Genomic DNA, 6,000 nt, shown 5'->3' on the forward strand with positions numbered 1-6,000 from the left:
TCACCAGTTACTGATCTTCTGGCCCTTCCAGATCTTTACCTCATAGTTTCCTCTTGCTGTTAAAAGGCAACACCATCAAGAGAGGAATCTGGCAGCGTGGGAAGTGGCTGAGCTTCACAAGAAGTCCCAGGTAAAACCCCTTCATCGATTTCTGTTTCTGATCACTTCCTTATTTACAGCCATTTCTCAGCTCTGTCCTTTAAAAATTCCTTGAGGGAAAAATATATCCTGTAAAACTAGAGTTATCCTTGATGCTCTTCAAAGGTTGAGTGTAACACAGGTGATTTTTTCACTTCTTTTCTTCCCATACATGCAGATGAGAGGCATGGTGTTCAACATTATTTTCAAACACAGACGCTTCATATTGTTGTCCTCAAAAGTAGCACACACCTTTATTTCTTTGTTTCTTTGAGGGAGTAAAGAAAACACAGGAAAGGACAAAGTTTTTTGAGGACCACCTCCAGGAGCAGAGGATAAAATGCAGTGCCCAAAATGGGCCAGTTAAAAAAAAGGAACAAGAGCAAGAGAAAACCAGGAGCAACAAGCGAAGGGCAGAGGAGAACAACTCGGTGCGCAACAGAAGTCTGACTAATGGCTGGATCTGATGAAAGGCACAGACATTAAACAGATGGGCTGGAAAGCCAAACGAAAGGCCAAAATGGCTGCACTGCAGCGCTGCGTCCTGAGACGATCCCCCAGTCAGTACCTGGGGCAACTCAAAGGAGAGAAGCAGGGGCATCTGTAACCAAAGTCAGCAGCTTCTCCAGCATGCACACTGATGGAAAAGTCATCACCACCATGCCCATACTGCAAAGGCAGCCACACCATTTCTCTCTGGAGCTGAAAAGGACATCAGAAACCCTTTGAAATTAAATAGCTAATGTGTAACACACACACAGATGTATGTGTGTGTTCCTTGCTTGAGGATATGATTGATTCAATGGCCATGTGTGATTTGAGTAACTACAGAATTCAGAGAGCCAAACTGATGTGTCTGTGACAGACAATTTCATTAAAAAATTAAGAAATGCAGAATTGCCCGTTTTTCTAAGTGGCGATGACTCGAAGAGTCAACAAGGGATTCACGAGAGCTCAGTGAAGAATAAAACCTCAAACCCGAGAGCTGCCAGCTGATAAGAGCAGCCTGGAATTATTTGTCTCAATTAGTTAAATTTGTGATTTCACTTCCCCCAGAGTGGTTCTTTGAATGTTTACAAAGTAACTTCCTTAAATCCTTAAATCTTGCCAGAACAGCTGAATGTCAAGACTCTCAATTTATATTACTTCTTCTTCCACCAGTTTTGTGGGAGAACACAGGCACATAATTTCAGTACTCAGATTTCTGTTTCTCCAGCTATTCAACAGATTAGTAATAAAGTTAATTTATGTTTTTATGGTAATTTAGGTTCCTTAAATTGATGATGCTGTGCAAGTGGAAAAATAATTAGTATGAGACCTCCTGGTACCCACAAAACTCACTGCAATTGTGTCTGTAGCAGGTCATTAGTTTTTCATTACTATAGAATTTGTAGGTTAATGTATTGAGACCTTTTTTTCTCGCTGTTATTGGTTTCATCTGTGTGAGAGCTGTAAGAGGCTGTGGCTGTTTCTTGCTTTCTAAGTACAGAAATACAGTCTGTTCCAGCACAACAATTTTTATATTTCTGTTAGTTGGTGTAAGGCTGTGCCTGTTTGCCCTTGATTATGTATTTAATCAGGTCTACAATATTCCATAATTAATCTCTTAAACAAGATCCGAAATGGAGATCAGTTCTTGTTAGGATTCTTAGCTTACTTATCTCTTTTTACTACATAAAAAAGCCAATCCATTTATCTCAGATACTCTGTTAACTGTTTGTGCTGTTACCCCAGTCCAAATAATCCTTCCAACACATCTGATCACGATGCACTAAAAAAGTTTGGCAATCCAAAAACCAAAAAAAGCAGCCAACAGCATTCTGAGATGGGCTGGATTTTCACTCTAGCCAGGCCCACACCTACAAAATTTCCTTTGCCAGCAGGTCTCCTGCATGCCCTTCACTCCCATTGAAGCAAAAAGGAAAAACAGCCTGCATGATCGCTCTGCTGCAAATTTTTCCTCTTTCCACCCCAGCTCCCAGCCTGAATGCGCTTTGTCTGGGCTGCTGCTTTGATGTTGCATCAGGCAGCTTTGAAACAATAACTTGAAGACAGCATTAAAGCCAGCCAAGGGTAAAGCATCCAGCTGCCACTGTGCAATTGTGCAGATACATGCCACGGCTTTGCAGGGAAGCTGGAGATGGCCACATAAGCCCCCAAATTCAAGACCACGGGCTGCCTGGCTGCCTCTCACAAGGAGCTCTGTGAAAGCCAGGCAGGAGCAAAGCTCCATCCTCCCATTTTGAACATTCAGTACTTTGAGTGCAAAGAGGATGGATACAGCCCTGCCAGAGCTGTTGTCATATGTTGGTTTTGAACAATGGAGGATGGGGGGGAAGTTGTTTGTGGATGTGCATCTGTCAATAAGAGAGCTTAAGTTGGGGATGAGAGACAAGTGCTGGAGAGGTACTCAGGGAGATTAAGTGTAGCAGATTTATAGGTGAAATCTGGTTAGTGTTGATGCAAAACATTGCGGGGGAGATTTTCTAAAGCACGTGTGGGAGGAGACTGCTTGCATACTATTGATTTTCTATTTTGGTGTCTAGCTCTCATCACTGTATGACAGTTTTGTGAAGCAGTGGAGCTCCTGGAAGATGCCCATGAAGCAAGGAGGTTGATGAGTCAACACTGACACCATCATCCACTGCAGAAAGGGAGGGGGAGGGAACCATGGGAAAGACACCCCTGTTCTCCCCCTATTGCAAAGTGAATGTAATGCACTGGTCCCTACTCCCCTTGCATTTTCCAAATAACTGGTAGCTCAGGTGGAAGTCAAAGAGGAGGTGTATCATTTAAGAGATGTTCATGTGTTTCCAGCTTTACAAGCAGGAGTCGTCACTGCATCAGGGAGCACTGACAGAGGGGATTGCAGCCCGAGTCCACTTTCCCTGGAATTAACCCATCCTCATGTGCAGGCAATCCCTTCTTCTCCTCTGTTTTGTCCAGACTTGGGTGATGGCACCCAAGCACCATGAGCAGAGATAGGGCTGCAGCAAGTGCCCACATGCACGAAGTAGGGAGAAGGGGATGTAAAAGCAGGAATGGCTTTAGCAAAGCTCTGAAACAGGGTCACTACAGGTCTCCGCTCACTGTCAGGAAAGAGCAGCTGCTGCTCCACCACATGCACTTTGCTTTTTTTCCTGAAGGCAGAAAAATAAAGTAGGTCACTATTTTATTTGCCAGAAGCAGAGATTAAGGATATTAGGAAAGGGCACAATATAGCGTAAGCTGCTGATGAAAACACTACACATCAAACCTGCATGTGTTTGATGAATTCATACATGACATGAATTAAAAACTCAGTTTCTGACATGAAAAACAGAGATCATGTCTAGATACTACATGAAGAAGAGTTGTCAGGTGTGCCACTAATGGAGGAAAATATGCATTAATTAGAGGCTATTAAAACAAAGGTACAAGGTTTCTGGCTCTTGAAAAAACAGTAGACAAAGTAGAAAAAGATTAGCTGTCACATAGGTTGAAGAGTGCTAATCGAGTCCTTGTTTATTTTCCCTAAGAGGTCTCAGTTTCTAAAGCACTGCACACCTACAAAGCCTCTTCAAGTTGGTGAGAGCTGTGGGTAACCAACAGCATTTAAGATGACTAAACCAGTGCAGGGAGCAGCAGGGCATTATCTGTAGGACCACCGCTATAAATCTATAGGCATTAGGCACACCAAGCATCATTGTATGCAAAGGACATGAGTGTTTTGCCATTAAATCTTCATGTAGCAAGGTAATTGTTCACACTCCCTGCGAAAACAGGGGATATTATATCTAAGACAGGCCCAATTACAAACAATTGGCAAATTCCAGGAAAATGAGAGAACAGAAAAACCTTATTCTTTATTTTTTAATAAGAAAACAAGACATTCACTGAGGAACTACAGGAGGTCATATGCACAAATTTTACAATGCAATGAGAATTTGTACACAATTCTCATAAATATGAATTATACCTTTTATTACAGTGTATAATTTGAAACTTTGAAGTTCTCTCTCCCTTGGACTCCTCTCTTGCAACTGTCCACATGAACTTGTCCTTACACAAGCAAGGAGGGAGTAGCAGTTGTTAAAAGCAGTAAAGGTGTTCAGAAAACAACCCACCAGCATTTCAATATTGGAACCTCTCCACGTCAAAGAGGAACAAAAGCTTTTGCGAGTCATCAGAAGGCTGCAAGACCACCACGCTCATTTCCATTGGTGAAAAAGTAAGGATTTTAAGACTTGACACTATTAAAATGTGTAATGCCTTGGACACAGACAACACCCCAAAGGAAGCGAGGGCAGAGACTGGGAAGATTTATCCAGAAGTCATCATTTCAGGGTTTTTCTTTCATTTCTAAATCCCCTTTCACTATTTGAGGAAGGGCTCCTGGGAAACAGCTAATACTGCAGTCTCAGCCTGCATCCCTGTGCATGTTTCTGCCTAAACCCTCCCGCTACAGATACAAGCTTATTTGCGATGTAAACCCAAACCAGGGCTTTCACATTGTCCAGGGCTCACCTACACAGCAGTGAAGATCCAGGCCCAGTTCCCCAAAAGCTGAGAGCCCCCTTGCCCTTCCCCCAGGACATGGCAGTAGGGGCAAAGTTGGGGGATGCCCCTACGTTCTCACAGGCAGCTGCAGGAAGAGGAAAAGCAGAATAACGCACACCTGGATTTACTGAGGGAGCCCGTAAAGGCAGGCACCAACCAAAGACACATCCTGGATATGGGCTTTGTGCTGCCCCCGTATGTCACGGCAGAAAAGCCTGGAGCTGGTTTAGCCCCTGGGAGACCAATAGTTTCACACTTACCCTACAGAAGGGAAGAAAAGATATTTCAGACGTGATTCATCCTTCATAGTCAGTCAAGAAAAATCTGAAGTGAGGTAGAGGTCTAAAATAGGTCACATGGATGGCTACCTAGAAACATGTCTTTCCCTGGATTCCCTTATAGACAATGGAGAGGACTTTCAAATGCTGTCGCTGAACATCTGGACATAAGCACTTAGATATATACTCCACACCCTTGTCCCAGCTACCCTGTGCAGCAGGAGAGAGATGACTAAAGCCATGCTGTGGATGGGCTAGGCAAGCTGGGGGAAGGCTCTGTGGCAGGACGCCAGACCTGAGGATGGTCAACATTACAACCCATCAGGAGGAGCTCACAGCTCCCATGAGCAGGATAATCAGAACCCAGGGTTTTGGTACCTGCTTCACCAAAAGCGGAGAAATCAGGATCTTTGATGTTATTTATCTGATTCTGAACAGCTTTATGGAAGTTTTTTTTATTATTCTCATCCTCATTAACTACTGCTTAATTTTGTACTTTCCAGTTTCTCTGAGGTCTCTAGATACAGTAATTTCAATCCTTCTGTTTACAAAGGAAAGCTAATGTGTTAAAACTATGTATTGACCTTCCATTCACTTCAGAATTTTGTTTTATGTGAAGTTCTTATTCTTCCTTAGTTTTGCCTCACAAGCTAATGGAAGAGAAAGATTTAATATCTTGATTTTCACTGGTACTTATCTTCAGCATTTTTTGTTACCAGTTCCAGCAGATCTATCAGGTAAGAAGGGGGAATGCTACTGTCTAGCTTCTGCAGAACTTTTTCTCCTTTACAAGCTTTTTAAGGCACAATGTTAAGACATAAAAAATACCAGCCATCTTAAAGTAAAAAGAGCACTTTGGCATAAAATATTCAGACTGTTGCTAACATTGGGGACCTTCATCTGCCAGCTGTATGCTGTTGTTCTAATCATCTAGATATAATAGTGCCATTCTGCAGTCTTATAGAAATTTTAAGCAGTTTTGGAAGACTTGTTATTCATTGTGATTCTAGTACCTCTTCATGGATTAATTGTAGATATTTTCCAG

Source organism: Gavia stellata, chromosome 1, assembly GCF_030936135.1.
Source record: "Gavia stellata isolate bGavSte3 chromosome 1, bGavSte3.hap2, whole genome shotgun sequence".
Classification (NCBI taxonomy): domain Eukaryota; kingdom Metazoa; phylum Chordata; class Aves; order Gaviiformes; family Gaviidae; genus Gavia; species Gavia stellata.